Source organism: Myotis myotis, unplaced genomic scaffold, assembly GCF_014108235.1.
Source record: "Myotis myotis isolate mMyoMyo1 unplaced genomic scaffold, mMyoMyo1.p scaffold_m19_p_11, whole genome shotgun sequence".
NCBI lineage: Eukaryota > Metazoa > Chordata > Mammalia > Chiroptera > Vespertilionidae > Myotis > Myotis myotis.
The window spans coordinates 75,138,604-75,151,832 of NW_023416315.1; positions in this window are offsets into that span (position 1 = coordinate 75,138,604).

Genomic DNA, 13,229 nt, shown 5'->3' on the forward strand with positions numbered 1-13,229 from the left:
CCTGGCTGCTCCTCACTGGCCCTCCTGCTGGCCTGATTGCCCCTCACTGCCCCCCCACCAGCTTGGTTGCCCCTTGCTGGCCCCCCTGCCAGCCTGGTCACCCCACGCAGCCTGTTTGGTTGTCCGTTTGGTTGTTTCTGATGTGATGGCCCCTGGCTCTTTATATATATATAGATAAGAATTACAACACACATTAATAGTATTAAGATATTTGGGTTATTTCTAAATTTTTGCTATCAAAATGAATGTTACTATAAACAATCTAGTACAAAGATATAGAAATGCAGGGTCTGAAGATATCTAAATCTTCACATTTCCTTCATATTGCCAAATTCCTCTTTAAAATTATTTGGGAGTTCTTATCTTGCACAACATTCAGTCTTATCACATTTTATATTATTGCCTGCTTTATACCTGTTTGGTTTAAATTATATTTCACTGTTTAATATTGTATTTTCATAGTGATATTTAGATCACTTTCTTTGAGAATTGCTGTTTTATTTTTTATTCGGTATTCTTTGTTATATGTTATTTAAGTTTGTAAGTATTGTGGAGACTCAATGTTTTCATATATATATATATATATATATATATATATATATAGAGAGAGAGAGAGAGAGAGAGAGAGAGAGAGAGAGAGAGGTTGTACTGATTGCAACCAAAATTAATGTGAGATGTATGAAGGCTGCAGAATCCAAGAAGTTCTACAGCATTCAGGTTCAGGACAGCCTGTGTCTATGCAAGCTCAACCCTCATGTTCACTTCCTTTGCTATGCTGCAAACCCATCTCCCAAAGTAGACCTATTGAGACCTTTGCCTGCATTCTGCTTACTAGCTTTTTAATTAACATTTTTATATATGACTACCTGAAGAAGAGAATGGTTTAACCAAGACAACAATGAAGCCAACAAGGCTCATTTGAACTTCATCAATGCTGACAAAATTTAAAGGCATGTTAGTTTATCTGACTCTTATGGCAAAGAAAATAATGTGATCATCCTTCTTTTTTTTTAAATATATTTTTTATTGATTAAGATATTACATATGTGTCCTTATCCCCATGTTACCCCCTACCACCCCCCCCCCACTCATGCCCTCACCTCCCCCCCCCCCGTTGTCCGTGTCCATTGGTTAGGCCTATATGCTTGCATATAAGTCCTTTGGTTGATCTTTGCCCCTTACCCCCACCCTCCCCTACCTGCCCTCCAAGGCCCGACAGTCCAATCAATGCCTCTCCATCTCTGGATCAGTCCTTGTTCATCAGTTTATGTTGTTCATTATATTCCACAAATGAGTGAGATCATGTGGTATTTATCCGCTCTCCAGTTCCATCCATGCTGTGGCAAATGGTAAGAGTTCCTTTTTCTTCTTCCTCTTATTAAAGAATACCTTTCAGCATTTCATATAATGCTGGTTTGGTGGTAATGAACTCCTTTAGCTTTTTCTTATCTGTAAAGCTCTTTATCTAACCTTCTATTCTGAATGATAGCTTTGCTGGATAAAGTAATCTTGGTTGTAGGTTCTTGGCATTCATCACTTTGAATATTTCTTGCCACTCTCTTCTGGCCTGCATGGTTTCTGTTGAGAAATCAGCTGACAGTCGTATGGGTACTCCCTTGTAGTTAACTGACTTTCTTTCTCTTGCTGCTTTTAAGATTCTCTCTTTGTCTTTTGCTCTTGGCATTTTAATTATGATGTGTCTTGGTGTGGTCCTCTTTGGGTTCATTTTGTTTGGGGTTTTCTGCACTTCCTGGACTTGTAAGTCTATTTCTTTCACTAGGTAGGGGAAGTTTTCTGTCATTATTTCTTCAACTAGGTTTTCAATATCTTGCCCTCTCTCTTCTTCTGGTACCCCTATAATTCTGATGTTGGTCCGCTTGAAGTTGTCCCAGAGGCTCCTTACACTATCTTCATATTTTTGGAATCTTTTTTCTTTTTTCTTTTTCAGTTGGGTATTTTTTGTTTCTTTGTATTTCAAATCTTTGACTTGATTCTTGGGATCCTCTTGTCTGCTGTTGGATCTCTGTATATTATTCTTTATTTCAGTCAGTGTATGCTTAATTTCTAGTTGGTCCTTTTTCATATCCTGGAGGGTCTCACTAGATTTCTTGTGGGTCTCACTAAATTCATCGGCAGATTCCATAAAATTCTTGAAAAACCTTATAAACGTTGTTTTGAACTCTATATCCAGTCATTTGCTTTCCTCCATTTCTGTCATCTGTGACCTGTTTCTTTGTCTCCGCATTTTTTATGCTTCCCTGTGTTGGTAGAGTGGTTTTGTGTGCTAGGTGTCCTGTAGGGCCCAGTGGCTCAGCCTCCTCCGTTACCTGAGGTGGACACTCTTGGTGCACCCCCTTGTGGGCTTTGTGCACAGTCTTGTTGTAGTTACGCCTTGATTGTTGTAGGATCACTGGGAGGAGTTGACCTCCAGGCCAATTGGCAGTGAGAATTGGCTGTGTCTGCAGTGGGAGAACTTCTGTGCTGAAGACACCCTTCTGGGGCAAGACTTGCTTCAGTGGGGCTTTGGTGCTCACTGAGTCTGCCCCCTGGGTGTGTAACTTATGGATCTGAGGAGTTGTAATCCGGATGGTCCCCCTCTGACCACTGGCTCTTGGAGGTTATCCAGCAGGAGTTATGAAGAGAACTGCAGATTCCCCTTCCTTTTTTGGAGTTTGGAGGTGCCCTGACGAGGCCCAGCTGTGAAGCAATGCAAGCTGCTGTGGGGCCTTGGGCCTTCTCTTGGAAGTTCTGGGTCTGTGGCCCAGCTGCGGTTTGTTAGGTAATTTTCAGGTTGCAAAGGGCCAGGGCATTCATATGCAAAAGCCTCTCCCACAGCCTGAGTGGGGCAGGGTCTCAGGGAATCAAAGGGCGGAGCAAGGAACTATGGCAGATTCTCAGCCCTGCCCTATGGGGCCGCACGTCTCAGTGTCCTGATAATTGCTACAAGCACCTCTGAGGGAAAGCTGCCCCCGTGTCCCGAGTTCTGCCCGCTGCCAGACAGTCCAGTCTCTCCCCGAATGAGTCCTGGGTCCCCAGAGACTTCCCGGAACCGGAGTTCAGAGCAGTTGGGAGCTTGTGACTCCCTCCTGATTCAAAAAGACAGCCGCGTCCTCAGGTACCAGCCCCTTTCCGTGCACTCTCGAGCCTCCATACCTTTGCACTTTACTTCCGCAGCTCCTGACCCTCAATGTGCTTTTCTCTTTCCTTCTAGTTGTAGAATTCCCACTCCGCCAGCCCTCCTGTAAGTTCTGGACAATGTCCGTTTTGTCCCTTTATTGTTTTTCAAAGTTGTTGTAGGAGGCAGCAATCTCGGCGTTTCCCTATGCCACCATCTTAGTTTCCACTTGTGATCATCCTTCTTAACTTGCCTCTTTCATCACCATGGCTTAGTAACTGTACATGTTGCTATGTAATCAGTGGCTTAATGCTATGTAATTCTAACTAACCTCAATACATTTTCCTCCACTTTGTGGTGCATTCCTTTTCTGATCAACACAACCCTATATTCCAAGCAAATTCTTTTAGGAAAAGAACTTGAAACAAATGTTTTCTATTATTTTTGTGAGTATATATTCCTAGGAAAATTTGTCTGAATTTTTTGATACAGAAGTTCTTGAAAACCAACAGAAAATATAAATGGAACAAACATGACATATAGATGTTCTATTCTATTGTATATGTTTTATTTTTGTTCCACTCAGGATGTCAATGCATTAATTTTATTTTCTAATATCTCTTTCAATAGGTTAATAATATATCTTTTAATTTTTAAGGAGGCTCAGTTCCTTGATAAATTAATAAGCATCAGTTCATGTTACTGACTTTTCTGAACAGGTCACTGTCCCCATATATGATGACTTAGTCTACTAACTCAGTGGATAGTGGGCTCTTCTCCATAAAATGGATATAAACATCGCTGTGCAACTGAAGAAACCACATTATTTTTACAGTGTAAAAGAATTGCTAAGCTTTTGCCTCTTTTTTTGATTAATTTCATGCCTGACTCAGTCAAAGATTAAGCCTTGACATAGATTATAATTAAATATTGAAATCATGAAGTGCAAGAATGTTTAATTTTTAAAATATGAGTTTTAATTTACCGCATACAGAGAATAGCTCTGGTCACCTGCAGAGATGCATTACACACTACATTGCCTAATGTAGGATGCCTGAATAAGGCTGAGCATATAGTTAAAGTAAACTAATGCAATTTACTGAACAGCAGTCAAATATTTATCCAGTTGATGAAGCAGACTTTATGTGAAACTCAGACAATAATTAAAGAGGAGCCTGGCTTAAAACATTGATTATACCAGTTTTCACAAATACATTATATCCTTTCCACATCTACCATTTTCCAAAATAGTTCTGTATACCGGAACCACTCTGCAGTGAGCATTCTATAGCACTATAGTGGATGTATTTCTTAATATTTCACAGTATTTTAAAGCTAGCAATGCAGATTGATTGCAAAAGAAGCCTCAACTCTTGTCCTTTTTGTAGCATGCCTTTCACAATCTGACTTGCAGTGCCTTCCACTGAAGGTAAAATCTACTTTTCCCTTGGGATCGTCTCACTTGTGACTTGATTTGTCCAATATAGAATGTGGTAGCTATATTGCTGTGCCTGGTCAGAATACTTGCATATTTCTACTCATTCTCTTGGAACCCTGCCATGGGGCATGAGAACAAGCCGGGGCTGCCCCTCGGAAGATGAGAAACCACACGGAGGCCAACCTAGAACAGTGAGCTCACAGCAATGCCACTGTCTTACCACAGTGAGCCCCCTGAGATTGGCCAAGCGCAAGCTAGGTCAGCAGAACCACTTAGTTTACTTGCAGACTCAGGAGAAATAATGAATGGTTGCTGTCTTAAGCCCCAGTGTTTATGATCATTTGTTAGACCACATGGCTAATTGAAGCAGTATTTGGTAATCCAACTCAACCCCTTCATTTTACAGACCAGATAACTGAGGCCCAGGGAGTTTAAATCCCTTGTCCACATCTGCACACGGTCAGTGACAGAATCGAGTTTAGACCTTGTAGTCCCCAACTGCTCAGATAAAGCTCTTTCTATTCTGCAATACTGCTTGACTTTTTCTTCTTTCTGGCAACAGAGACCAATGAAAGGTTGCTAAGAGAATTAGAGTTTCAGCACAATAAAATGACATTTGTTAAAAATAATTGTAAGGCTCTTATATATATTTATTATAGTCAGAATATAGATGTTATCTTGTGACAGTATTTCTAAATTCTTTTTCTATGTATGTGAAGAGAATTTCAAATGACAGAATGAAGATTGTTTTCACATGAAGTAATCCCATAATTTTCAGTCATTGTGACACTGCCATTAATCCTGACTTTTGAATATCTCTTCAATGCTAAAGTTGACAAGGATCTTCTTAGAGTTTTGTTTAGCAGAATTAAAATTTTCTCTGAATCTCATTGCATCCAAAACTATCATTGAAAAACTTCTAATAAGTAGCACATCAGAGCCATCCTATATTAATGTTCCATATGATGAGCATTTAAGAAATTCTTAAATGCTTACATTATACTGAATGAACAAAGGCTAAGCCCAGCATATCATGGGATGCTATGTTATGAAATCTTGTTCAGTCAAATTTGCTCCAGAGTAATTTTTTTTTTTTAACAAAAAGATGTTTGGTCTTCTTTTTAGAAGAGTAAATACTTCTACTTTTACTCGCATTATACCTGCAACTTTCTTATTCTACAGCATTGGTTCTCAATCTCCAACTTATCTGAATCACAGTTTGTTAAATCACAAATTGTGAGCTCCACCCCCAGAGTTTCTGATTCCATAAAACTGGGCTGAGGGCTAATGATTTGTATTTTTAGCAAGTGACGCTGAACCCGCTGGCCGGGGACCACAGGTTGAGAATGATTGCTCCATAGTTGCTCTCAATTGTTGAAATAATTTGTGAATAGTCAAACCTAGAATATACCTCACTACAATATTTTAGTGGGAGCTAACAGAAGTAAATAAACTATATTCACAATTTACATTAGTAAGTGAATTACACAATACAAAATCCTGTCAATTAACATGAATAAGATAATCACTACACTTCGAGTTTGAACAACCTTGACTTTGGTTGAGAAATGTCCATAATCTTCCCACAGAACAAGGGGAAATTTGAAAAAAAAAATTGTATACTGTCACAAGACCCATAATATTTGGAATGCAGGCAAATTAACTCAAATGATCATCCTCCAAAGGGAAGTAATTTGCCAGAGTTTTTAAAAGGTAACGAAATGCCTACTTCCAATCCACAGTCTTTTTTTATTTTTTTAATGAGAGTATTCACATACTTTCCATGACAGCTTCTGCTTTCCATCACTCATCTCTTTGTGAAAATAGTCCATTTCTGGCTTACGGACTGTATGTTTGGGCTTAGTCCAGAAATGAACTTCTTGAAAGCTTTATAAAAATAATTTCAGTTGTTTTTAATTCCTGGCTGCTTAAAATAAAGAAAACAAACTATAACAAGGGTAGTGAGATTTTAATTGCATTTTTTTTTTTTACATTTAAATATCAGATAACTTCCTAATGGACCTCTACATATCTATGTCCTTTATAAGAAATCCCATACCTTCCTCAATTTTAAAACACGGCTGAGATTTTAAAAAGATTGGCGTCTGAAAATGTCCTCCGAGGAAACACACACAAAAGCATATGTGTGTCCAGAACTCCTGAGTATGCACATTTAAGAGGCGCCAGCCAACTCGATTTTTCTTCTTCTATAAACATGCCTCTCTGGGTATTCAGAAAGCCTGCTTTGTGAGGGGCTCCTGCAGTATTGTTTATAATTTTTATCAGTGTGGTTATTTTCCCACCACCTACTTAAAAGCTCATTTCCCCACGTTTCTCTACTTCTTTGAATCTCCTCATCAGAAAAAATGATGTAAACTGAGCTAACCTGAGGCACTGGGCAGAGGAGATTTCTTTACCTTTCTGTTTTTAACACTGAACATTGTCTTAGTCCACACTTTCCTCATCTTTTAAACTGATGCTATGCAAAGGGTGGAAGTTCCCGGGTACAGAACAATACACAGGGATTATCCTGAAATGAGATCTCAGACAAGGAAAGACTTCCCAGGGACAGTTAGTCTGATTCTAAACATCACTTTCCTCTCCCTAAATTCAATGGGTTATTTAATAGCTGATCATATTCACATACTTTTTATGTTTAGAGACAGCTTCTAATAACTTGTAAATATTGCCTCTGTATTTGTATCATTCTTATATGTGGTTAAATGTCTTTTAATACTGAGCAGGCTTTCCCCTCATTCACAGACATGGAATTTCTAGCTGCAAATGTTTCAATTGCTTTGTTAATATTTCCCAATTAACTCCAATTTACAGTGATTCTTTGAACTCATCTGGCCTTTAGTTTTGCTGTTATTTTTGTTGTTGTTGTTAATCCTCACCCAAGGATATTTTTCCATTGATTTTTAGAGAGAGTGGAAGGAAGAGGGAGAGACAGAGAGAAATATCAATGTGAGGGAGACACATCGATTGGTTGCCTGCTGCATGCACACCGACCAGGACCAGGGAACCTGCAACCAAGGTACATGCCCTTGACCAGAATCCAACCAGGGGCCCTTCGGTCTACAGGCCAATGCTCTATCTACTGAGCCAAAACAGCTAGAGCTAGTTTTGGTGTTGTTCCTTTTATATTTATCTTATACTAGAGGCCAGGTGCACGGATTCGTGCACTGGTGGGGTCCTTCAGCCTGGTCTGCAGGGATAGGGTTGAAACCAGCTCTCTGATATCCCCCAAGGGGTCCCAGATTACAATAGGGTGCAGGCCAGGCCGAGGGACCCCACAGTTGCATGATCAGGACCAGGTAGGGACCACAGGAGGGTTTCAGGGTGTGTCCGGCCCGTCTTGCCCAATCCCGATCGGCCAGACCCCAGCGGCAAGCTAACCTAATGGTTGGGGCATCTGCCCCCTAGTGGTCAGTGTGCATCATAGCGACTGGTTGAATGGTTGAACAGTTGGACACTTAGCATATTAGGCGTTTATTATATAGGATGATCTTGTGATGCTGCCAGCTAACTTTTATAGACGTTGGTTCTAGCTTCCTAATTGAATTGTAAGTGCCCTGAGGACAGAGACTTCACAGGGATTTGAGGTATCACTGTGCCTTGTACATGAAGGGCACTCCATGAAAATGATTAATGGTAGATGTATGGGAGATGTTGAGTCATCCTTTAATTTGAGCATGGGGATGGCTGGAATGGGTGAGAATGAGATCAAAACACCTAGAGAACAGTTTCCCAACTTAGTTATGGATTTCTTTGGCCCAAAACAACCCTGGGTCGGGAGGCTGGTTGTCACAGGGGATAGCAACTAGGCCATGATCTACACTAATAAAAGACAAAGATGCTAATTGACTGTACCTTCGCTATGCCCATCAGCCAATCAGAAGAGTATGCAAATTAACCCAACAAAGATGGCTGTTAAATTTGCATACTGCAGGCGGTGCGGGACAGCGCGATCCGCCGCCCGCCCACCGCCATCCTGGTCTCCCCTGTGAGACCAAGGGCAGCGGGGCAGAATAGCAGCAATCCGCCACCCACCTGCGGCCATCCGGGCCTCCCAAGGAGGGCCTACTCCCAGCTTGCCATGGCGATCTGCAAGCAGCAATCTGTGACCAGGAAAGCTCTGCCCGCAGTCAGCCTCCAGCAGGCAGCACCCAGCAGGGCCTGCTCCCGGGTCGGAGCAGGAATGAGCTGCCTACAGGCAGCACCCAGGAAGGCCTGCTCCCCGGTTGCCGTGGCGATCCGTGAGCAGGAAAGTGCGGCCTGCAGGCACCACCCCACCCTGGCTACAGCTCAAGGGAGAGAACAACACGCAGTGGAGGCCAGGAGCCTGAGAGATCAACACAGAGGGGCGCCTGCTCCAAGCCTCCATGGTGTGGCTGGGGGCAGGCCCCCAGCAGACACGGACACACACACACACACACACACACACACACACACACACACACACAGCGACTGCTCTGAGCCTCCTATGCAGCTGGGGGCAGGCCCCCAATGGGGACACACACACACACACACACACACACACACACACACACGGGACGCCTGCTCCAAGCCTCTGCTGCCAGACTGGCCATCAGTAGGACATCCACTGTGGGTTCCCAGACTGTGAGAGGGGCAGGCTGGGCTGAGGGAACCCCACCCCCAGTGCACAAATTTCGTGCACCAGGCCTCTAGTCTATAATAATGATTTCTGGCCAAAGAAACAGCAGTTAAAAGCAATGGCTATTGGAAGACACCAAGGCAGAAATAACTACCATATAACAGGTAGTCATAGACTAACCAACCATTTCAATGTCCTTTAGTGACTTTGGGTCTGTAAGGAAGGAGAAAGGTGTGCCCAAAAGGAAAGACTAACTCTGAGACTAGGAACGCACAAGCACATCAGATGTGTAAGAAGGAAGCCCCACATGAGGCTGAGAACTTCGTTTATGCCAAGTGATCATCTCCACAGGGACTCATCCCCACAAAGCACCCATTGCACTACCTTCCAGGAGCAGTGCCTGTCCTGTCTGCTCAGATGTCCAACTGGAGCCTCCAACTTGTCTATTTCTTGTTAGTTATGTATGAAAGAATTTTCCCCTTTAAAAATCAAGCAGTGGTAGTTGCAGACAGAAGCTGTAGGCAAATTCATTAGTCATTTCTCCATCAAAAGTCAACTTCTCCTAGGCTGAAACATTCTTTAAGGAATAAATTAAGGCGTTACTACAATTACACTTAAGATAATCTTTTAAAAATTTATACTGATTGCCTTAACTGATTTGGCTCAGTGGATAGAGCGTTGGCCTGCGGACTGAAGGGTCCCGGGTTCGATTCCAGTCAAAGGCATGTACCTTGGTTGCAGGCACATCTCCAGTAGGAGGTGTGCAGGAGGCAGCTGATCAATGTTTCTCTCTTATCGATGTTTCTAACTCTCTATCCCTCTCCCTTCCTCTCTGTAAAATCAATAAAATATATTTTTAAAAAATTTTATACTGATTTCTAAGCTTACTTCTCCCCACATTTCCACACCCCTACTTGCCACACACCTATTTGTATGGGACTATAACTTAGTGCTTACACCATCTCATATGTGTGGTGGAGGGTAATGCAGATATTATATCTGGGAACTGAATAGGAAAGGTCCAAGTTTCAGTTCCATCATTTACTACTCAGAAATAAATATATATGTATATGTGTGCATATATGTTTATTCCACATCTATGTTTCTTAGTTATTAACTTACTTTTCTATATGTACTTTTAGAATTATTATATACTAAACTGTTATATGAAATATAGATGAGTTCATGTCTTCAAAAATGGCATATGCTGACATAGAAGTCTTCACTGTCTTACTATATTTAAGCATTCCAAGTCTTTAACTATGTGCATAAATGCCACAAAACAATTTAGAAGCCTAAGTGAAGAATGTTATATCTAAGTCAAACAATTGCAGGAACAGAGGTTAAAAGAAAATAATTACACTCAAGAGAATTTGGACAGGACATCAATAAAAGCACAGACCGTAAAAACTTCAGTGACCCAAACAGTTAATAAATTGCAACCAAGAGCTACAACTTTCATCCAGCGAGAGACCCTTTCCTCAAGCTTGATAATTTTTTAATCCTCAGATTCTGACATGACTTAACCCAAATGGGTGGAGTGGGCAATGCTGACTGACCCACAGACTAATGAAATAGAAGGAAATGTGGGAGTATCCCTATTCTTTCCATATCAATGAGTATTTTAAGATTTATGCAGTTGTGGAGAAAGAATACTAAACATTGGACCAAATATCTCTGTTAGGGACACCAAGCTGGAAAACTCCAGAACATGCCATTTCTATGGCAATGTAGGTGGGCTCCCTTCTCTCATGAAAGTGGCCATGAAGGCTACACAAAGAAGCCTGACTTTGGTTCTAGTGCTACAACTGTCACTCACCAGTTATGTGAACAGGACAAATCACAACACTGTGCTGAGCTTCTACACCAAGGTTTTTTTTTGGTTTTTTTTAAATGTATTTTATTGATTTTTTACAGAGAGGAAGGGAGAGAGATAGAGAGTTAGAAACATCGATGAGAGAGAAACATCGATCAGCTGCCTCCTGCACATCTCCTACTGGGGATATGCCCGCAACCCAGGTACATGCCCTTGACCGGAATCGAACCTGGGACCTTTCAGTCCGCAGGCCGACGCTCTATCCACTGAGCCAAACCGGTTTCGGCTACACCAAGGTTTTTTAGTTTATTCTGTGTGCTGTGGATCCACTTGATAATGTGATACAAATTACCATTGCTTTCTCAGAATAAGGTTTCAATTGCATAATATAACAGAGAGAATTTTGAAGAATCCAATTATTATGTTTTTCTGAGGCACTAGTAACAGTGCTTCCATATTAGCATATTAAAAATCATTTAGCCCTGGCTGGTGTGGCTCAGGTGTTTGGAGTGTCCTCCCAAACAGCAAAAGGTGGCAGGTTCAATTCCCAGTTAGGACGCATACCCAGGTTGCAGGTTTGATCCCTGGTTGGAGTACCTGAGGGAGGCAATTGATGGATGTTTTCCTCACACACTAATGTTTTCCTCTCTCTCTCCTCTCTTTTTCTTCCCCTTCCTCTCTCTTTAAAATCAATGGAAACATGTCTTCAGGTGAAGTTTAAAAACAAGTCATCATCAAGAGACAGATCTCATAAATACCATAAATTAGATGAATATAAACAATATTTGGAGATATCTGCAACAACTGTGATTTGATATGAAAATGTGTCATATCTATTGATGACAAAATGATAGGTACCTGTAATAATATTGCTCTTTGTTGCTTACAATCTTTAAAGAAGTAAGTGTTAAATTTTTTGTTAGAGGTTAGTGAAAATGAGATGTAATTTTTTCTCCATTCAAGCTCAATGACTTCATGAATTTCATCCATTGACACCATGTTAAAACAATTTGCTCTTTATTCTTTATGTTAAAAGGGGAAACAACACTTGTCCTCCAGAACTTACTGAGCTTTTACAGGGTCAATAAATAGATGAAGTTAATTCAATAAATATTTAGTGGGAAATGTCTATGTGCCAAGCACTGTTTTGGGGTCAGGGGATACATTAATGAACAAACGAGATGTTGTCTAGTGGAAGAAAAGTTCTACTTTTGGATGATAGACTTAAATATATTTCTAAAAGATTACATATGCATTGTCAGGAGATAATAAGGAAAGTAAACTGGAGTAAGATGTGAGGTAGAGGAGAAGCCTCTGTGCTAAGATGCCATTGGAGCAGAGACCAGAAGTAAGACAGGAGTCATGGGGACACAGGGAAAAAGGTGTCTGCAAATAATAACATTTTTAGTATCACCCTTTGTCTGGCAACAATCAATTAGCAGAGAATAAAATGAAATACGAGCAGATTACTAAGTAGAAAAATAATATGTAGACTTCCTGCTAGAATTATAAATTTTTATTAGAATTAGAGTACACATTGCTTTATAGTCCTATTGTTTTATACTTATCTTCATTGTTGAAAGTATTACAAATGTTCCCTCTGTTTTTTTGTTGTTTTTTTCCCATTGACCCCCTCTACTCTGCATCTTCCCCTCCCAAGTCTTCACCACAGTATTGTCTGTGTCCATGGGCTGTGCATACCTATATTATAAAAGGCCCATGGCCATAACGCCAGAACGACCCAACAACCGGCCACCAGCAGGTGCATTGATGAGTCTCGCAGCGTGGTGGGTCTGGGGTCCCACTGCAGCGGGGCAGGTCTGAGTCTCATGTGATTTCACATGCCTGGCCTCTAGTCTATATATATAAAAAGTCAGTGACTGGAACACTGTAGCGACCAGAATGACCAGTCGCTATGATGCCCACTGCAGCCAGCGAACTTGCCCAATCGGGGGTGGAGACAGCCGGCCAACCACCCATGGCCCCTCCCCCATGCTGCTGGCCCCTGATGGACCCCCCAACCCCTTTCGGGGGTGGGGCTGGCCCACCATCCACAGCTCCTCCCCACAGCCTTCCTGGCCCCAATGGGCCCCCACCACCATGATCGGCTCACGGCTCCTCCCCCCGGTCAGCTCCAGCCCTGGTCGGCCTTCCCCACATCAATCTGGGGTGGGGCTGGCTGGTCAACCTCCCATGGCCCCTCCCCTGGCTGCTGACCCTGGACCAGGCCCCCCACTCCATT